Source organism: Miniopterus natalensis, chromosome 4 (assembly GCF_054644295.1).
Source record: "Miniopterus natalensis isolate mMinNat1 chromosome 4, mMinNat1.hap1, whole genome shotgun sequence".
In the NCBI taxonomy this organism is placed as follows: Eukaryota; Metazoa; Chordata; class Mammalia; order Chiroptera; family Miniopteridae; genus Miniopterus; species Miniopterus natalensis.
Window position 1 is genome coordinate 17,792,626 of NC_142084.1, and position 22,312 is coordinate 17,814,937.

Consider the following 22,312-nt stretch of genomic DNA (forward strand, 5'->3'; position numbering starts at 1 on the left):
TTTCCAGGTCTATTCCTATGTCACCACTCTTCTCTGATTACCCTGTCTGATGTAGGTCCCCCTTTCTATCTCAAGCACCCTGTTTGTTTAGTTTATAGTACTCATTATATAATCTATAATCCTTTATTCATCATTTCCTCATTTTTTGGTAGGTTTCCTATTTAGACTAGAATCTCTGTGAAGGTAGGGAACACACTGTCTTATTCACCACTGTATTCAGGTGCTTAGCATAAAACCTGGCACAAAGTAGGTATTAGCTACTCTTTGAAAGAACTGAATGCATGGTAGGTGGCTGCCAGAGGAAATCTTAGAAGTTGAAGCTGATTCTAGTTACCCTCCCATCGCACCCCCATTTGTCCTTCCCTAGATCAGGCTTGCAGTCACCCTGAATAAACTAGGAGGGTTCCCTGGGTCATTGGTCCTCCCTGTCCTTTGGGAAAACTCAGCTATGGCTCCTCTGACTGTCCCTGGAGCTGCCCCTCCATGAATTATGAGTCAGTGGCCAGTGTTTACCACCTCCACTTCCCATCAAGGTCCCTGGGTTGCTGAAAATCATGGCCCAACGAAACTCATTCCAGTGCCCACCGGTGGGGGCAGAGGAGAGGAGCCTGAAAGGACGGGGTGGGGGCCAGGGGCTTAAATGGGGACAGTGAAGAGAGTCTGAAGAGGCAGCTCTTCCACACATTACAATGTCCATGAAGTAAATGCAAATTAACTAAAAGCACCTTTTGAACAAGTAGCTCTTATTGAGGGAGCTGCTCTAATCCCTAAATGGCTTTATGACAGTGAGGAGCTTCCTGGTGGGGGAAGGAGTGGGAAATGTGAACTCCGTTGTCAGGAGAGGCTCCGCAGTGCCCTTGTCCCTGTGCTTTTAGATTCCAGACATGCTCTCTCTGGCTAATGGAACTCACAGATCTCTAACCTCTGATTTCCACATCCCATGCCCCTCCCTCACCCCAAGTCTGGGAAGCCTGGCCTCTGGGTTTGCAGGAGGCTGAGGCTGCTGGATGCTGCATCACGCATCTAGATGCTGAGTGAATCTCGGCAACTGTAAGCAACTGAATGTGGCTACAGTGAATCAGTTCTGTGGGCTCTCTGGTATAACTACACCTGGGCATGTAAAAAATCCCCGTGCCCGTGTGTAAAAGTGTGTGTGCTGTATGCACCAATGGGTTTGTGTCCAGTAACACACCCCTGGGACCGAGTATCACTGTTTGTGTCTGTATCTGGGTGTGTGTCTGCCCCCACCATGTCTCCATCCATTTGTACTCCTCCTCAGGTTGTGCGGGGCTGCCTCAGCTGGGGAGTCACGCTTTTTCAAGGACTAGTGACTTTTATCAGAATGATAATGAACTGATGACACATGGAGGCCCTTGGACTCTGGAGAGAAACCAGAGAACAACAGGGTACAGAGTAGAGGCGGGCAATGCTTAAGGGCTAAAGGACCTTGTCTCTCAGAAAGCCCATTCCATCTCTGTCTTATTTTAGAGGGTAAAGGGGTGGAGACAAAGGAGGCCCAGGCGATGTTGGAAACACATTATCAATATTCCCAGCCTGGCCTGCCTGCCTCTTCCAGAACCCTCCATTCTCTGCTTTGCTGACCCTCTTGCCCTCACAAAGCACTCACCTTGACTATGGAGCTATAAGGGATAAGACTGGCTATTCCACTCTCCCAGCCTCTGCCACTCTGGCCCTCACCCAAAACCAAGTCCTGCGCAGAGACAGAGAGAGGGGACCATTCCTCTGTATTGGATAACATAGAATTCTTTTTTTCTTTTTTTTAATTTAATCCTCACCCAAGGATATTTTTTCCATTGTTTTTCAGAAAGAGTGGAGCCCGGCTGGGCACGGCTCAGCGGTTGAGCGTCGACCTGGGATCCAGACGATCAGGGTTCGATTCCCAGTTAGGGCACATGCCCGGGTTGCGGGCTCGATCAATGACTCTCTCATCATTGATGTTTCTATCTCTCTCTCTCTCTCCTTTCCTCTCTCTGAAATCAATAAAGATATATTTAAAAAAAAAAAAAAAAAGAGTGGAAAGGGGAGAAAGAAAGAGAGAGAGAGAGAGAGAGAGAAAAAAAAACACATTGATGTGAGAGAGACACATTGATTGGTTACCTCCCACAACCGGGGCGGGGATCAAGCCTGCAACCAAGGTACATGCCCTTGGCCAGAATTGAACCCGGGACCCTGCAGTCCGTGGGCTGACACTCTAACCACTGAGCCAAATGGGCTAGGGCAACATAGAATTCTGACAGGGACACATAAGCAGACCTTGGAGCATAAAAACTGGGAAGTTGCCCTTGGACATGGCGCCTGTCAAGGACTTAGGGCCAGGTGAGTTGTCACTGGGGAAAGAAAAGGAGAGTCCTGAAGCTTTCAGAACACCCACATCCTCCCATGGGTCAGAGCAGAATAAGTGCCACCCACCTCCTAAAGGTTTTAGAGGCTTTAGGTTGCAGGCCTGGGCTTACAGTACACAGGGCTCACGTCCCTGGAAAGCCTCCCCCCCCCCCCCCCCCCCCCCCCTTGAGAAGCAGCTACTTCTCTCCAAGCTGGAAAGCTCCACTTCTCAGCCTGGCACTTAGTGAGTGTTCAGTAAATATTAGTTCTTGTGAATATTAGCATAATCTCCTGTTGGAAATTCTCTGAGGGTGGTCCCTACAGAGAGAGCTGAGCCTTTAGGACCCTGGGAGTCAGGAGGGGCAAGGACAGTGCAAAGCAGGCACAGTGCCAAGATGCTCAGCTAAAAACACCAAGGAGACAGGACTCTGGCCTCCACTGTGACCTCTCCTTCCCCTGACCCGGCTTCCAAGGGGCATCCTCACTCTAGGCCCTACAAGGAGTCCTCCCTCTTTCCCAGGCAGGTCCAGTGACCTTTAGCTAAAGTCTGCAAATATATTCTTGGCAAGTCTTGGAAATGAAATTGTGCTCAACATTTATACAGGACTTTCCTGCCGCCTAGCCCTTTACAGATATTAGCTAATTAAATGGAGGAGGAGGAGAAGGAAGAGGGCCTGGCCTCTGTAGCCAGGGACTCCAGGCGCTCCTGACCTGGGTAGCTCCAGTCTCAGTCCTCCCTTTTTTCTCTGCAAGAACTTACTCTAAAGAGGAAGCAACACCTGGGGAGTTGGCCACTGAGTCAGGTAGCAAAGGGAAGAGGGAGTTTGACACTATGTTGAATAGGTAAGTGTCTTCCTGAGGTCATTCTGACCCACTGCCAGCCAGATCCAGCCACTGGCTCTGTTTGAAAGTGCAGTTATGTGTCTGCCATGAATGGGTCAGCCACCTTCTCCCCCTTTGGAGAAGGACATGAGATCAGACAGTTTGTAACTGGAACCAGAGCAGGTTGTCAAAGATCCTTCCCAGAGGGATGAGGGAGCAGGGCACACAGCTGTTCAGCCTGGTCTAGGGACAGGGCCATCTGGGAGTCACAAACCTGGAGAGCAGCTTCTAGCCTCTGCCCCCATGCTTTTTCCGCCCACGAGGGTTAGAGGGAAGCCATCCCAGCATTAGCAGAATTTCTTGCACTGCCCTCCAATCTCCTCCCACCATCATCAGACCCTGACTGTGCCAGCAGTGAATCAGTGAGTGGAGCTGCCCCTCTAATGGGCAGCAAGTCAATTCCCACCTGGGGAGGAGAGAAAGAGCGAGAGGGAGTAAGGGAGATGAGAGATGATAGAGTGATTGATTCAGAACTAGTACTGAGGGGAAAGACCAAGAGAGAAAGAGACCAGTTATAAAGACTGATCTAAGGAACAAATAAGCAATATTTCAGGCTGAGACTGTGCAGAAAGAAAAGGATGAAGAGTAGGAGAGAGGGAAGAAGAAACAGGTCCATAGGTAACAATGGTGTCAAGATTGAGGATTTCTTGACACAGCCAGGGACAACTCCATGTAGGAATCTCCCCAGAACGCCTGAGAGAGCTACCGCAGGTCCCTGGAAGGAGAACCCCGCCACACTGCCCAAGGATAGCATTCTTGGGGCCCACCTCAGATGTGTGGGGTTCTTCAAGGGGCACGCAGGGAACATTCTCCATCTTGATCCCATCACAGAGACTTAGAGGCTAGAGAACTGGCCCTTCATCCAACCGGGAGTTTATCTCCCCCTCCCCCACCAACCTGCCCCAGCCCACCCTGATCTCATCAGTCTGCCTGATGTTGATTGGGGAGTCAGCAATTCTGGAGTCCTCACCAATACCAGCAGAGGAGGGCCTGACCTCCCCTCACTGTAATTATCTGTCTCATAAAAAACAGGCATTGAACTTCATAAAACCAATTAAGATTTCAGAGCCAGGGCACAGGAGCAAGCTGGAATCCAGGGAGCCCTGGCAACAATGGGAGCCAACTCCAAGGGCAGAGCAGTACCTGACAGCTCCCTCCTCTCAGGCCCAGCTCTCAAAGCTGCAAAGCTCCTACAGATGCAACAGAAGAGGATGAGGTCAGACCCAAAGAAGGACTGGCTGGCTGGCAGGGGCAGTGAGTACTGGGATGGTTTCTTCTCTTTTGTGACTGGCTGCCTAACAGAGTGTGGTTCCTCCCTTCATAGCCCTCTCTGGTTCCAGAAAGCCTCAAGAGTTTCCCATCAAGTTACCAAGGCAACCACAGCCCAGCAAGATTCACAATGACGTTGGAGAGAGAGCAGAGGCTGACAGCAGTCCCACAACAGGCTCCCAGGGTGGGGGTACATGTTTCAGAATGAGCAGGGAGACAGAGGCTTTGGGCCAAAGCTAACATACCCTGTCTCCCTGTCCAGCTGGTTCCAGGATCTGTTTTCCTGCCGTTTGTGGGTTTGCATAGCCCAGTCCCAGGTGAGTGAGAAGACAGCATCAAAGCTTCCCTCACTGTCAGGTGGGGATGGGGGGGTGCTCTTCCGCAGCGTCCTGGAATGGCAGATGTTGCTGCTCCTGGGCTCCCTGCTCTTAAAGGCCAGTAGAATTTAAAAATAAATAAATAAATAAAGGCCAGTAGAACTCTTTCCCATAACCATCTGCTCCCCCCATGATGGCCCTTTGGGGAGGCAGTGTTGCTAAGGCATTATGAGGAGTACAGGCTGTTTTGCAATCAGACAGAAGTGGATTTGGGTCTTGCTTGGTCTCTTTCTAGGACTGTTTGACCTTGGGCAAGTCACTTCTCTCTCAGTCTCAGTTTTCTTAGCTGAAAATGGGGATAATATGATGAGTCCCCAGGACTTAATAGTATCTGGCACTGGGTCAGCTTTAAAAAATTAAGCTGTTGTCTGGCTGATGTAGCTCAGCAGCTGAGCATCAACCTATGATCCAGGAGATCGAGATTCGATTCCTGGTCAGGGCACATGACCCGGTTGTGGGCTCAATCCCCAGTAGGGGGCATGCAGGAGGCAGCCAACTAATGACTTGCATCACTGATGTTTCTGTCTCTCTCCCCCTCCCTTCCTCTCTCTAATATCAATAAAGATATATTTTTTAAAAATTAAAGCTGTTATCATTTTATCATTATTGTTACTATTTTCATTGTTATTGTCATTAAATGTGTGCCTCAGTTTACTCATTTGCAAAACAGGGATCATGATTTAATGGGCTGTTTTAAGATTATATAAGATGAAGCATGTGAAATGCTTAGAACAACACCTTACCCATAGAAAGTGTTCAATGAATAGGAGCTATTATTATGACTTTTGCATCCTCCTTCTCACTCCGAGGCCTTCAAATTATATACCAGGGAGTCATGACCGAGCTGGCCCAAACTCCTAATTCCCTAAGCAGTAGGGGCCGTGAAAATGAGGCTTCTGGCATTGTAGTGGGTGAGTGGGTGGAGGCTGGTCATTCCTAATGGCGGTGCTAGTGTACTTCCAACTCAAGTCTGACCAGGAATGAGCTTTTGACATATGCACTCCCTCATTTCCATCTCAGGAACCTGAGGTTCCCTGAGCAGGCTGATATCCAGCTAATGCCCAGCATACTGGAGAAAGAGGTAAATGGTCATTTAGAATGGAAAAAAAGTTTTGCCCCTACACAGAGGATCAGATGCCAGGCTTGGGTAGGGGACACAAGAGAATGGATGAGAGGACCATGCAGGTGGGGCTACAATGCACCTTAAAGGTTCCTGTCTTTTGTTGGTCCAGCTGAGGCTGTTTCCATAGGGAAAGCTCAGATATGGTTGAGCAACTGCAGACTGCTCCCAAACTCTCACCATCTTCCTCCTTGAAAACACCAACACTCCTCCAGAGCCCAGTAACACTGACCTTTAAGACCCATGAATCAGATGATTTGGGATGCAGCCTTCCTCATCCTCAGCCCTTTCCAGACATCTGTGCCTCACTAAGCTAATGACACACAAATTGCATAGGTGAGTGTCCCAGGGGTCTCCAGAGTGTGCCACAAGCTAAAGGGGTAAGCTAAAACTGTAGTTGGAAGAGCTCAGATGAAACTCAGGGGGAAATGTTCTGGTTGAAAGAGCTGGGAGACACATGGAAAAGGCTACAGGCATGCTACATAATCTGTTTCTCAGCAGATTTTTAATCAGAAAAGGCCCCCCTCCCTAACCTCTACTACACTAGAGAGCTTGAAAGGTAATGCCTCAGGCGTGGTGGGCTGGGGCTCTCAGGACCCCTAAGACCTTAAGGAAGGTGAGGCAGTTCTCATGCTATTCCAGGCCAGAGCCCCCAACACTGGCTTTATCTTTCCCTTCCCTTAACCCCCTCTTCCTCCGTAGCCTGGACTACCAGCTGCCTTAATGTTCCCAGCAACCCCAAACCCGTGTAGGATGCACTGGTGCTCTTGCACAGCCAGGCACTATGGAGAACCAGTGACTGGGTTCTTATGCCAGAACCAGATCTGAGAATGACTCGGACATGTCCTCCCCCAGAATAAATTCACAAACTTGGGCCTGTGCCCTCAGCTCTGCTGGCAACAAAGCCTTTGTCTCCAGTCCAGAGATCCCATCCTCCATACCAGGTACATGCCCCATTCTTTGGACAAAGAGGACTTGGAGGTGCTAGAACTAAAGGCCAGGTTTTTCTTTGGGGGCTGTGTAACCTGACACAAGCATCTTACCCACCCATAAATCAGTGTCCAAACAGGCTCTGTTATTGGAAAAGAGGAATTCTTGACGGTCCATGGCTTTATGGTGACTAGAAGAAAGCAGGAGCAGAGTCTTGGGAAGCAGCTGCTGCCCAGAAAGCCTTGGCTATGTCAGCTACGGGTCAGGAATGTGCCACGCCCCACCGACCTGTTCAGCACTCCCTGCCTCACCCCATCCCCATCTGAATCCCAAATGGATCCAGGAACAGTCACAGAGCACTGTGTTAGATCTGGGAGAAAGAGAAAAATCTCCCCCCACCCCCATGGTGAAGAATCTAGTGGGCAAGGTATGGGCAATAGCAACACAGATTAATCTGGAAGTCAATTCTGAAGAAAATTCAGTTCCCCAAAGACAGCCAAATCAGGGTCAGCTGCTGGGGGACAGGCAAGGGGCCAGGAGTTACACTGTGCCCAAACTGGGACCCACCTGGCACTGGCCATGGCCCTGGATGGAGACCTGCCCTACTAGCTGATCTCCCAGAGGCAGAAGTCAGGTTCCTTCTTGCCCAAGGAATCTCAGGGACAAGTCAGAAAAGTTAGTTTTCTCTCAAGTCTCTGTCTCTGCCTGCTAGAAAAATGATTGCTTCCAGCTCTCAAAGGGTCTTCCCTGCTCACCCTCAGACTGATAAGTGGACAAAATTTCCAGTGTTCTGAGTCCAGGCTGAAAAATCCAGCCCAGAATCCTCTCCTGGTCTGACCCAGGAGCGCCCCCTGCTGCCTTTTGTGGCTGAAGCCAGCTGTGGGATGAGGGAAGGAAGGTTAAAGCAGAGTCTAGTTGCCCTGGCAGAAGGGGCCTCGCTTTTATACTGTCCCCTTCTATACACTGCCAGAGCCTGAATCAGAGTTGGACTTCCACAGGGGTCACTGAGGAGGGAACATCCAGAGAGCCGTCTCGGAGGAGGACAACATACTGGGCCCTGCAGCCTGGCCTCTGGGCACATGCCCAGAGCTCTGATGAGGGCTGTCTAGCCTGCAGATGTCCCTGGCTTCAGGAGAAAAGTCATGTTCTGCATAGCAAAATCAGCCTCCTCCTCTGAGCCTTAGAGGAAGGAGGCTGTTCCACATTCAGTGAATCATCTCAGTGAGTACGTGGTGGGGGATCTGCCAGACTTGGGGAAGCACAGGAGATACCTCATTTCTTCCCGGGTACCAGTGGGACACACCCAAATTTACCATCGATAATACAGATTATAACAGATAATAATAGCTGTTTATAAAAGAACGTTTCGCTACATGTCTGTAGATTCTTTGGGTCTCTGTAGCTCCAACATTCTATGAGTCTAAAGGATTCCACAGCCCACCCCAGTAGTTGCCTTCTCTCCTGACCAGCCACTACTCCCCACTCCTAGTTCTTTCTTTTCTCTGATTTAAATCCATCTTGAAGCATCCTGAATAGTGGCAGCTAGAAGAAAGGGTCTTTGTCTAACACATCCCATTTTCAAGATGAAAGAGAGAGGGAGAGAAACACTGAAAAACCAAAGAGATAGGAAGAAGCAAGAATAAGGAGTGAAGAAATGACCAAATAAGACCCAAATAAATATCTGAGAAAAACCATCTGAATAGCTGGAAAGGTGGGGAACAAGCCTCAGCATAGTTTCTAGTCATTTTCCCTCTAAACATTTCATAGCTGTATCTGTGCTCACACTAAATATAGGAGTGAGTGCACGCATGTGTGCACACACACACATGTGCTTAGATTGTGCAAAGAACTAGTTGTGTAGGGGGTGGAGGGGGCAACAGTCCTCTCTTAGCCCAGAGAGTTCTGCCCCTACCTGCATAATTATCTTCCCTGTTCACATCTCCCCACCCCCCACCTACCCCCACCACCCCACACACACCTCCCAGACTCCAAGCCTTACAGCAAAAGGCCTCTGTGCTTTCAAAACAGCTCCCTCCCTGAGTGCTACCTTCAGGAAGTGCTGAGCTGCTCAAAAGAAGGAATGGAAGGGAGGAGAGATAGTCATCTTCTCTCCAGAGCACAATCCCATCTAACAGCCCCCCTTCATCTCCCTTCCCCTCCTCTCCATCTCTTTCATCACTGCCAACAACAGCTGCAAAAACAGCCCTCCTCACCCTGAGCAGTGGGCTGCAGGGGATATGCCTACTTCCAGGGCAAGAGACAGCTGGGGGAGGGAGGTCTGCTGCAGTAGCATTCCCAGCAATGCCAATACCCTCTGCCTCCCTTCTCTCCATAATTAAAGAACAAAAAGGAAAGCCTTCCCAGTCAATCTCTACAGCTACTTTGCAGTCACCCTAGCTTCCCCAAATCCCTAACCATGCTGCCTCCAACCTTGCCCTCCCAAAGTAGCCTATATTTCTCACATCTTGGAAAGTCACTCCAGGATATCTCACCCTGAAGACAGATCTGCTCTGGGAATACAAAGAGGGAGTGATGAATTCGCCCACACACTAGCAGCCTACTTCCATTAACTCCTGTGTTCAAATAATTTCTTTAAACCACCAAGGATGAGGTTGGGGGAAGGGAAGTTTGTGACATCAATCTTCAATGAGGATTCCTCCTTCAAACCTGGCCAGGGCTGGGCAGGAGAAAAAAGCTGCACACACTCATTCTGGGGGCTTCTGGGTCAAAGTGATGGAAATGAGACCTCATCAACCCACCCCATCCTCACCTTCCCAACCCATCCTCACCTCCTCAACCCATCCCTACCACCCACAGTGCCTTTTCTGACCTAAGTTATTTTTCACCCACCCCCTCCCTTGGGTCCTTGCAAAAACAACAGAGATACAGACACACACCCCTTCCTGGAGGTTTCAGGGCTCTGGCTGCTCCTGGGCAGGGTGGGGCTACCTCTTAGGGGCATCCTGACCCCTCAGGAAGACAAGAGACCATCTCCTGTGTGACCAGCATCCAGGGGGACCCAAAGGAACAGGGCAAGAGAACCAAGATGTGTAATGCAGCTCCAGGGCTACTCATTCCTTCTCAAATTACCCTACTTAATGCCCTCATTTTACAGATGAGGAAAGTGGAGTCTCAGGAGGGGTTGATTTGGACTTGCCCAAAGCTACCAGCTATAAAAGAAATAGATCTGCGTCAAGTACAGGTCTTCCACCTCTAAAGCCTCCTTCAGGGAGTCCAGAAAGCAGTTAACATTTCATTTACTAAGTGTGCCCACCTACTCTTGGCTCTAAAACACAGGATCATGAGTTCAAGGCCTACGGTTCTAGCCCCTGCCGGGCTTACACAGCCTGCCTGCAAGCCAGCCTCTAGCTGGAAGGCTTGTACATCTTGGGGACGGGCCAGGTGGGGCCAGAAGGCAGAGGGACAGAGAAGGGAAATGCTGGCATTTCTCCAGGACCCAGGAGCAGGAGAGGGGATGAGAGCTGGGCAGATGGGCCTGAACAGGCCATGTGGGAAGGCTGGGCTGTAGGAAAAGTGTGGGGACAATGTGGCCTGGCTGACATGGCTTTGCCCAGTTGGAGACCTAGCACTTCTCCCTTCCTCCATTCTCCCCATCTCTCTCCAAACTGCCTGCTTCAAATGTGATTTTTTCCAAATGGGCCCCTCTACCTCCCATGAAGGGACTGGCATGTGGAGGGATGCTGTAGACTGATTATTGACATCATAGCCTTCTTCCAGCAGCAGCAGCAGGCTAGGGAGCTGGCAGCCCAGGCTGCAATAGAAGCAGCTTGTGATGTTCTGTTCCAGCAGATTGGAGAGGGCTCCCCATGGCTCAGACCTGAAGCTGAGGAGCCAGGATGGACAAAGCAGGAGAGAAGAGGCCCCCAAACTCTTGGCCAACCAGTGGCTTATTGGTAGCCTGAAATATAGGTACCCATGTAGGCTCTTCCTGCCTAGGAGAAAAGTCAGCATTGTCCAACCTTGTGATTCTGATGGATGTTGGGGCTCAGTGTCAGGATCAGTACTCAACCTGTTCCAGGCCCTGGAGTTTCCAGAAATGAGGGAAGGGTGAGCATGAACCAGTCACTGGCACTTGCTGGCTCCTTCCATGCTTTTTAATAGCAGAAACTTGCTTCCTCTCTCAAGTGTTTTATTGAAGGGGGTGGGCGGAGCGTATTTTTACTTCCCAGCATCTTGTGGAGCTACCAGTAGTTTGAGTTATCTAGTAGGACCAAAAGCATCATGAAATGTCAAGAGGAGCAAGAGACAAATACTCTGAGATTGGATTCAAGGCTTAGCCTCCTCTCTGAGAATATTATCTGGTTACCCTTAAATGAGGGCACTCCCAATATTCTGCCTGTAGATCAAAGCCACAGAACCCAAACTCTTCAAGAGCAGCTGCAGAAGTAGCAGCCAACACAGAACCACAGGGTCTTAGAGTTAAACGGTCCTCAGGGGTCCCCTAGATTCCAGGCCAAAAGACCTCATCACCTATTTGATGACAGAATGAAGTGTGGGGTTTGGATTTTGGAGGGGGAAGCAGGTGATGTGGGTGAGAGACCTTCGTGCATAGAAGTGCTCAATAGATGCTGGATGAGGGTCAGTGGTACAGGAATATGCTTCCAAAGGAGCCCACTGTCCTTTAATATGAGGAGAGAGCAGCAGGCTAGAGTAGGAGTGAGATGGGGTGTCTTGATACTTCACCCAAGGTGATTAGGGGGCCTACTTTGGCATCTCTACCAAAATGTAGGTGGAAGGGCAGGTTACCATTATATGGGCCTCCTACACTGGCATGACTCATTTTCAGGACACCTCTGAGCCTATCTGGGCCCTGATCTTTGTCTGGATGCTTCCTCTCCAGCTGAGGCTGGGAAGCTGGTACAGACAACGCACAACCTCACTCTTCACAGTGCTGCCATTAAGGAACCTGATTAGCAGAGCCCCATGCCAGGCTGCTAATGGGTTGGGAACATTAAGCATAAATGGTTTCCCAGACATCAACATTGAGCAGAGCCCAGGAACAAACAAATATTTTCATTTCAAAGAAACAGAAGTGTGGGAGGGGAGGAGGTTCCCTCTGCTTATTGTTCTCCCATCCTCCACCTGCAACAGTTTCTACAATTCTCAGGTCCAGGGATTCCCTACCTTGGAGAGGTTGTACACAGGGGTTGGAGTGGGGGGTGGGATACAGACAACAAATCTTCATTTACCCAGTCATATGGGAGTGGAAGAGATTCTCAAAGATTTACAGGAAGGGAGATTCCTGGGACTGACTTGGCTAACTCTGATGATCAGGACATCCTTGACATCTAATTTTAATTAATTTTGTGATAACTCAAGGCTTACTTCTCTGTGTTTGGAGAGTGGGAGGAAAGGACTGGAGTGGAAGATCAGGGATGGGACATTTTTAGACCCAAATTAGTTCCCTTATTAGCCTGTGTGGTTGGGACCAGCAGCAGCAGAATCTAAGAACTTGCTATAAATGTAAATTCTCAGGCCCCACCCCAGATGTACTGAATTAGTGAACTTGGGGTGACAACTGGCAAACTTGTTTTAACAAGCCTTCCAAGTGGTTCCAGTGCACATTTAAGTTCGAGAACCACTGCTCTTGGCATTACATCTGAGATGGAAGGGGGATGTCAAAAGAGAAAGAATTAGAAGGGGATGCAACAAGCAGCCTCGTCCAAAGAGGAAAAAAACTGGACCTTTCCCAATGTGGAAATTCAAAGACAAGCCATAGAAAGGCCTCTGATTTTCTCAGGCTGTAAATGTCAAAGCAGTGTCTAAGTGGTCCTGCTTGGAGGAGTCTGGGGAAAACAACCAACCCTGACCTTTTGCATTTTGCCCAGAGCAGGAAAAGATAATAGAACAATTGTTTCAGGTAACATACTTGCTACTCAGCTTTTCAGAGATACCTTGTCCTCTAGCTGCTGTCCCTACCACCAGATCCCCATCCCTCCGCCCCTCCATTTCCCCACCCTCTGGCCACCCAACTTGTCTTTTCCCTCATCCATTGAATGAGAACTGGTTCAAAATGTTTCTTAACCAGACCAGCAGTGAGAGAGGCCCTATTCCCCAGGGAGTAAGAGAAAGAAGCCCACCATAACACAGAATTATAAACTATAATGGATCAGCCTCTCTTTATATCCTACACCCCCTCCCAGGCCACTACAGCTCATGGTGCCACCATAAAGAAAGGAGCCACTCTTTCCCTGATCTTTTAAACTGTACCTCAGTGGTCATACTTGCAAAGAAAAAAAAAAGGGGGCCAAAATTAAGGCTCCTAACCAACCCATAAGTTTCCTGTGGGCCAGTACTGGTCTATTGCTTATTCTCCTTTCATATCCACCATCCTAGATACCCAACCCATGAGACAGCTAACAAATATTTGATAAATTAAACTGAAGGGACTGCTCAGAAGCAAGAAACTAACATGTCTCTGCTTCCAAACTGGAACCATGACAGAGATCAAGAAATGAGTCCTCCCTGAAATGATTAGGAAAGAAGTCCCTTCCTGCCATTTTTGAGCCCAGACACTGCCATCTTCATCCATCATCCATTCAACAAGCATGTGTAGCACACACACTATATGTGGACCCTAGAAGTTATGTTCTAGTGGGGAGAAACAGATATAAAGTAAGTAAACATATTTCAGGTGATGTTCATTGACTTAGGAAAAAAAGATAAGGGGGCTAGAGATGGTGGAAACAGGGGTCAAGAAAAGCTGCTCTGAGGAGGTAGCATTTGAGCAGATACCTGAAGGAAGTGAAGGAGCTAGACTTGCATCTATCTGGGGGAAGAGTGTTCCAGGCAGAGGGAACAGCAACTGCAAAAGTCCTGAGGCGGGAGCATTTTGAAAGGAGGCCAGCATATCTGGAGTGGAATGAGCAAGAGGGACAGATGCAGGAGATGAGATCAGTGGGCCTTGTAGACCACAGTGAGGATTTTAAATTTCATTTTGAGAAAGAAGTCATTAGAAAGTCTGCATGGAGAAATAACATGTTCTGATTTTATGGGACTACTCTGGCTGCTGTGTTGAGAACATCCTAATGGGATGTGAGCAGAAAGATATCTGCAACTTTCAGGTCATGTTCTTAAAGGAATGGGCCTGTCCTCTACTACTTCCTTCTCCTCTTTCATAGGCTGGAATCTCATGGGCATTATAGTGGCAGCTGGAGCAGCTACCTTAGGCCACAAGATGAAAATTACATGTTGAAGATCACAGAGCAGCAAGCCAGGAGAAGCTAGGATCCCTGACATTGTGGAGTGACTGTATCAACCCCAGACTACTATGCACAGGTTCAAATGTGAGAAAGAAGTAATCTTCTATCTTGCATAAAACACAGTATTTTGGAGACTGATATAGTAGCCTAATCTGAATTGTAACTCATTCAGAGATGATTCAATTGTCTCGGCAAGTAATGGTGGTAGCTCTGATGAGGGTGGGAGTGGTATAAGTGACCTGATTCTGGAGACAATTTAAAGGGTAGAATTGACAGCATTTTTCTGACGATCTGAATAAGGGGGCATGAAAGAAAGAGAAGAGCTAGGAATGACTCCAAAGTGTGGAACCTGGTACAGTAGAGTTGCATTTATTGCAACAGAGGAGACTGAGGGACCAGTGTACTTGAATGGACTCTGAGTGACATTCACATTGGATATCAACTAGCAGCTGGATATGATTCTAAAGTTCAGGGGAGATGTAGGAGGTGAAGGGGTCCATTTGGGATTTATCAACATGTAGCTGAATTTAATGTCCTCAGATAGATGGGATTTCCTAGGGAGTAAGCGTAAGTAGATAAAGTAGATAAAGCAGATAGAGGTGTGAAGACAGTCCTTGGGCATCCCAGAGATGGGGAAGATGAGGAGATGCCAGCATAGGAGGCAATGGAGGAAGAAAAAGAACTGAGAGAGAAGTGTCTTGAAAGCTGAAAAAAGAGAGTGTTTTAAGAAGGAATGGCCATCCTTGATAAATGATGCTGCTAGGATTAGTAATATGAGAATAAAGAGATGAACTCTGAAATTGGCAACAGGGAAGTCACTGGTGACACTGCCACGAGAATTTTCAGCGGGGCATAGAGGACGAGAGGGAATGAGAAGAGAGGAAGTACAGACAAGTCTGAATCCCGGGCAGGTAGAAATCATTCCAGCAATCTAACGTCCACCCTTCCTATCACAGTTTCAAGAATCCTAAAGGACATGAGAGCACCCAGCTGCCCTTGCCCACGTGTCTGAATGACCCTGCAGTCTCTTCTCTCCTGGATTCCCCAGGCTTCGGAACCCAGGCCTCCCTGCAGCTCTGCCTCTGCCCTGCTGGCTCCCAAGGCCGCTGTCAAGCACTGCCTGTGCAGGCTAGGCAGCCGGGCCTGACTCTCCTGGATCATAATTAGTGCTGCTGCTAACGATGTTTGGCCCCTGTGGAATAGCAACCTGGGAAATTCTGATACTTCCAATTTTCCCCCTCAGTGCTTTCCCGGATGCAATTTCCCAGTCAGTGCCTGTGCTGCCTCCTCACCAGGGAGAATGAAGGCAGTACCCCAGATGCCATTCCAGAGGGCCTAATCAGTTAGCTGAAGTTATGTCCTGGCTGTTATCATGGCATTATCACATTAACACAGGCACCGGCTTTGGGGAAGGCAGGGAGGTTGCCGTGAGAAAGAAGCGGAGGCACCAGGCCAGCTCCACATGGCACACAATGAGCATTGCTAGTGGAGTGATCAGAAAACTGATGGCTAGAGAGAAAGGAACCCTCCCAGAAGAGCTCTGGAGTTTCCAGCAGATACGCAGCTTTCAACCATTCACTCTTCCCTGATAAGGAGCCTCACTGGTGCTCCTCTGTCCAGAAGATACAGCCTCAGCAGTCACACCCCTGGACACTGTCCTATGACCTGGCATCCTGAAGCAGGACCCGGTTAAATCTCAGACCCAGCTGTCCTCTGCCCAGCAGCCTCAAGTCCTGGCCTCTTGCCCTGGAAAGTGCTCATCTCATAACAGTCCTGATCTGTTATGATCAGTCCCAGGTCTGGATACTTTATTTCATTGCCCCAGTGGGCCTCCAGCTATGTAGGGCAGGAGGCTATGGTGGGCCCCATGCCTCAGGGTCTTGGAGGAGAGAGTTGCTTTGGGTTAAAGGCCCTGGGATTGACTGGACCTTGGATTCTGCTATAGGAGACAAAGACAGAAACCAACATTTATAAGGCACCTACTACATAGAAGGCCAATGTAAAGGTGTTTTCTTAAATGTAAAATATACATAAGATTGACCATTTTAAATGTACAGTTCTGTGGCTTAAGTACATTCACATTGTTGTGCAACCATTACCATCATCTGTCTCCAGAATTTTTTCACCTTATCCGACTAAAACTCTGTACCCATTAAACACTGACTCCCCCAGTATAGGGTCTTGCATATTTATCTCTTATAATCCTTATTGTGAGATAGAAATCTCCATTTTACCAATGAGGACACTAAGAAATAGACTGGGACAGTAGTGCTGCCTTTCCTGAGGACAGACAGGCAGGAAGAGGATTTGTATCCCAGTCTGCCCAGTTCCAAAGCCTGTGCTCTCTGTAGTTCCCCACCCTGAGCTATCCAAGGTCTAGGGCCATTATGAAAATGGCACTGCTGAGTGATGTCACTGACAGCTAGTGACTTTATACATGATGTCACACATCAAACTGTGGCTGGCAATGGGAGAGCTTCAAGTCAGTATGGTTTTTACTCCTCAGGAAGGATTCCCAAAACAAGGGCAGACATAATTAATGAGGTTTTTGACCACCTCACAGCACATAGCACATCCTTCTTCTTTTTTTCTTTTTTTTTTTAATCCTCACCTGAGGATATTTTTTCCATTGCTTTTCAGAGAGTGGAAGGGAGGGAGAGAGAGAAAAACATTGATGTGAGAGAGACACATCAATTGGCTGTCTTCTGCACGTGCCCAACCAGAGCCAAGGATCAAGCCTGCAACTGAGGTATCAAGCCTGCAATCGAGCCGTGCCCTTGGCTGGAATCAAACCTGGGACCCTTCAGTATGTGGGCCAACGCTCTAACCACTGCACCAAACTGGCCAGGGCAATAGTACATCCTTCTTTAAATTGGTACCTCTCTCGAAAGTTGACTGTGTTCATTCCCAGGGTGTTGGACCCTTGACTGCTCAGGGACTCCCCTTTGCTGTGTGGAATTATAAAAGGAGCATGAGCTATGTGGTCAGATGGGCTTAGGTTTGGTTTCTGGCTCTGTCACTCTATAACCATTTGAATCCAACTCTTAGGGCAAAGTTAGCTCAAACATAGAAGGTTAGTGTGAGAATGTATGAGGAGCCACATAGGGCCTCTCAAGACACTCCAGGGATAGGTGCTGAAGCTGTGAAGGAATCTAGATTGAAAACTCCTCAATGGCTGAAGGTCATAACTCTTCCTTGCTAGGCTCCAATTGCCCTTAATGTAATTCAGGCACATTGGGCAAGTGTATTTCTCTCCCGGGCGCTGGTTGTTGCTGGGGAATTCTTTAATATTATTTTTAATATGTTTTTATTGATTTCAGAGAGAGGAAGAGAGAGGGAGAGAGAGAAACAGAAACATCAATGATGAGAGTCACTCATCGGCTGCTTCTTGCACATCCCCTACTGGAGATTGAGTCCAAAACCCAGGGATGTGCCTTGACTGGGAATTGAACCGTGATCTCCTGGTTCATGAGTCGACACTCAATCACTGAGTCACACCAGCCTGGGCGGGGAACTCTTTACTTTAGCTTGAGGTTTCTAAGATCAGAAATCTGGCTGGCCCAGTTCACCTTTTTTCCACCAGGGCCATACATTAGAGTGACTGGCCAGCCTATGTACTGACTGACCTTGGGTCAGAAACTTCCTCTGGTCCAATAACTTAGGGCAGAGGAGGTTGGTAAGTGGTGGTTTAAGAAGCTGGGGCGGGGATGTCATGTGGTATATAATATGGCCGGCAGCCAAGTTTTGGTCAGTACAGTCTCTTAAAAATGTCTGTGAAGTGGGTAGGTAAATGGGTCTAACATACTATATTAAGTATACAAACTACTTAACCTCTCTGGGCCTCAGTTGTTTTCTCATCTGTACAAATGGGACAGTGATTCCAATCTCATATGATTGTTGTAAAGACTGAATGAGAAAACAAAAGTCAAAGTGGGTGGTAGGTGCTTAATAAATATTGGTTTCCCTTCTCTCCTATAGAAAAGGCCACTTCCAGTGCTATATTTAGCTTAGCTAAAAAATATAAAAAATAAAAAAAACAAAATGGGGCTCTGTCTTCTACAGCAGATTAAAGTCTCCCTGAGGACAAACATCATGACTCATTCTCCTTTTGTGTCCCTCTTGGCATCTCCACTTGATATATTTTATTCTCTCTTGCCTAGCCAAGCACCTAGCAGGAGAGAGAGATGAGGTGTCCTCCTTTATGTTCCTGAAAGGCCAGTATTGCTAGCTAACCTTCTCCAAAAGCCATTGGCAGCATGAATGATGGGGAGCAAAGAGGGCTCCTATGTCAAACGGAAGATAAATGTGCCCCAGCTCTTAGGAGGACACTTTGATGGAAAGCCTAGGACAAGGCAGCATTTTTCTTTGAAATGCTATGAGACAAGAGAAATAAAAATAGGTCTTCCCTCAACTCAGGGGCCTGAGGCAGACGACTTATTTTTCAGTGGTTAATCTATGCTCGGAGGAGTTGTCCTAGGCCTCATTTGATCATTGACTCAGCAAATTAAATGTTTATAAAATGTCTGATGTCGTGGAACTTACAAGCCCATCAGGGAGAGACAATAATCAAACAATCCCACTCACGAATATTTAAGTATAAACCATGATGAGCATTATGAAGGGAAGAAACATGTTCTAGGAGAGCATATACCAAATAATCTGACCTAGATTGGGGAGATTATGTTAAAGATTTTGACCTTCATTGTGAGAGCAATGGGAGGTCACTGAAAGGCTTAAGCAGGGTTTTGGCCTGATCATATTTGTGTTTTGAAAAGATCATTCAGCTACAATGTGGAGAATAGATTGTAGGAGGACTATTATAGTTCCCGCAAGAGATGATGGTGTCTTTGCCTTGGTGGTAGTGGTGAAGATAGAGAGAAGTCATGGACTGAAAGGCTATTTAGGAGGCCCTGGCTGGATAGCTCAGTTGGTTAGTGTGTCATCCTGATATGCCAAGGTTGTAGGTTTGATTCCCCAGTCAGGACACATGCAAGAATCAACCAATGAATACATAAATAAATGGGACAACAAATCAATGTTTCTCTCTCCCCCTCCCTCTAATCAATAAGTAAATTTTTAAAAAGGATATTTAAAATTAACAGACTTAATGGTTGACTATATAAGGGGGGAGGGCGAATGTGGTAAGGACAAGGATTCCAAGGCTTGTATAAATGGATGGAAGACAACAAAGGAGAAGACCACAAGTGAAGTATTAGACAGGTTACCCTTAAGGAACCTATGAGATATCCAAGTGCCAATGTTGAACTGGCAGCTGTATACATGGTTCTAGAGCTCGAGGGAGAGGTCAGGGCTTGAGAAAACAAGTATATGGGTCATTTTCTCAGAGGTAGCTCAAAGGTAGTAGAAGAGTTCACCTAAGGAGAGAGTAGAGAGTGAGAAGAAAAGAGGACGTAGGGTCAAACCCTGAAGAACTCAGACATGTCGGTTAGGACAGTAGTTCTCAAGGTATGATTCATGGACCCCCTAGGAGGTTCCCAAGACCCTAAGAGTCCACAAGATCAAAACTATTTTCATAACACTATTAAGACATTATTTGCCTTCGTCACTGTGTTCACATTTGCACTAATGGTGCAAAAGCAATAGTGGGTAAAATAGCTTGCATCTTAGCACAAATCAAAGCAGTGGTACTAAACTGTATTAGCAATCCTTATACTCTTCACTGCCATACATATGTAGTAAAAAAAAATTCACTTTCACTTAGGAATATCCTTGATAAAACAGTAAAAATTATTAATATTTACTAAACCTCAACCCTTAAGTACTTTTTTTAATATTCTGTCTAATGAAATAGAAAATACACATAAAATACTTCTTCTATATTCCAAATACAATGCTTGTTGTCTCCAGGAAAAGCACTTCTACAATTGTTTAAGTTTCAAGCTGAACTAGCCTCTTTTTTTATGGAACATCATTTTTACTTGAAAGAACAACTGAAAGACAAACTAAGATTATTCAGATTTGAGTGTTTGGCAGACAGTTTCCCAAAAATGAACAAAGCGAGCCTGACACTTCAAGGAAAACAACTAAAAGCATTTGTTGCCAATGATAAAATTCAAGCTTTCAAGTGAAAATCAGAATTTTGGAACACTTATATCTGCCACCATGAACTTGACAGCTTCCCAATGTTTAAGATTCCTCTAAAGAAATTTACGGTGATATAATAAATGTGATTTTAAAAACATAATGAAATGTATCAACATTTGGAAGATCTGTGTAACTCAAGAGAATCTATATTTTCCAAATGACCAATGCATGTTACAAAATCTATTCAAGGTGCAAGATAAGACCCTGGCCAGGTACTCAGTTGGTTAGAGCATCATCCCAATATGCCAAGGTTGTGGGTTCAATCTCCGGTTGGGGCACATACAAGAATCAACCAATGAATGCATAAGTGGTTGGAACACAGATCAATATTTCTCTCTCCCTTCCTTCCTCTCTCTCTCTAAAATCAACCAATCAATAAAAATAAATAAAGCTCTGGCTGGTGTAGCTCAGTTGGTTTGGCGTCAGCCCCTGCACCGAAGGGTCATGGGTTCAATTCCCAATCTAGGGCATGTACCTGGGTTGCAGTTTCGATCCCGGACCTGGTAGGGGAGCATGCAGGAGGCAGCCTATTAATGTTTCTCTCGCACAGCAATGTTGCTCCCTTCCTCTCTCTCTAAAATCAATAAAAACATATATATAATTTTTTATCTTCACCCAAGGATATTTTTCCATTAATTTTAGAGATAGTGGAAGAAATGGAAAGAGAAAGGGAGGGAGGGAGGGAGGGAGGGAGGGAGGGAGGGAGGGAGGGAGGGAGACATAGATGTGAGAGAGACACATCGATTGGTTGCCTCCCGCATGTGCCCCGAACTGGGGCTGGAATCAAACCTGCAACCCAGGTATGTGCCCTTGACCAGGAATCGAACCTGAGATCTTTGGTGTGCACGGGTCAATGCTCTAACTACTGAGCAACACCAGCCAGGGCAACATATTTTTTACAAATAAAGAAAAATAAAAGAATTTGTTAAAGTACAAGATAAAACAATGGATTTTCATGTAATAGAGTGGGAATTGATTTATATGGTTTTCAGATTCTACATTATAACTAACTTTTAAGAAATTACCATGTGTCAAGTTTTGGTGTAGTACCAAAGAAAAATATCTACAATTATTTGAAAGCTAAAATACTCCTCTTTTTCCTAAATCTATGGAGGCCAGATTTCCTTCATGTATTTCAACCAAAACACATATTGAAATAGACTGATGCATCAGAGAGAGCAAGGTGAGTCGCCAGCAGCGATACTGGAGTCAGCCAAGAAAATGCGGCTAGGGTTCTCATTCCTGCCTCGTCTACTCAAACTGGAATGGTCTCAACATGTGTCACCAGTGTTTCTGTCAGTATGCAAAGAATATAGGCTTCATTCAGCTGGACTAAGTGAATTTCCTTGAATGGGTCATTCAAGACATCTACTTACTGCACAAACAGCACTAACTAGCTCTTTGTACATAAAGTAAAATTTTAAAAATTTTTAAAAAAGAAAAATAAAAAGAAAGAAATTGATTGAATGCAAAAGTAGAAATAAAAATCCAGGTGTCTTCTATTAAGCTGGATATTAAGGAGATTTTCAAAAATGCAAAACATGCCCATCTTATCACTAAGGTTTTTTTTTCATTTTGGAAAATACAGTTCTTTTCTTCACCAAAATGTGTTATTTATGTTATTATTTTTAATTTAGAATACAGTAAATATCAATAGATATAACACATATAAACAAAAGCTCTGGGAGGCCCTCTATAATTTTTAAGAGTGTAAAGGAATCCTGAGACCAAAAAACTTGAGAACTGCTGATTTATAAACTGCAATCCCCTCATTTTAAGAGGTCATTCTATCCATCTCCATGAACAAACAACTTAGAATAAAGTATCTCTCCTAATTTGTAAGTATCTCTAGGTAAGAGGAAACATGACTCACATATATTCACAATGTTTTGGAGCTGCAGGGATGGATCCCCATCAGTTCCCAAAAGGTACCAGGAAAAGTCCCCCATCAGAAAGTACCCACCCACTCTTCCCCCTAAAAGTAATGGTTCAAGTTAAGTCAATAAAACCCAACATCTTACTCCACTGGTGCCACCATCTCTTCCCATCAGCACATCCTACCC

General features: G+C 46.6%; 1 pseudogene; it reads left to right on the top strand.

The window, feature by feature from the left end:
- The first annotated feature begins 3,175 nt into the window (after positions 1-3,175).
- Positions 3,176-21,585, top strand: LOC148093206 (small ribosomal subunit protein uS14 pseudogene; annotated as a pseudogene).
- Positions 21,586-22,312: the final 727 nt, after the last annotated feature.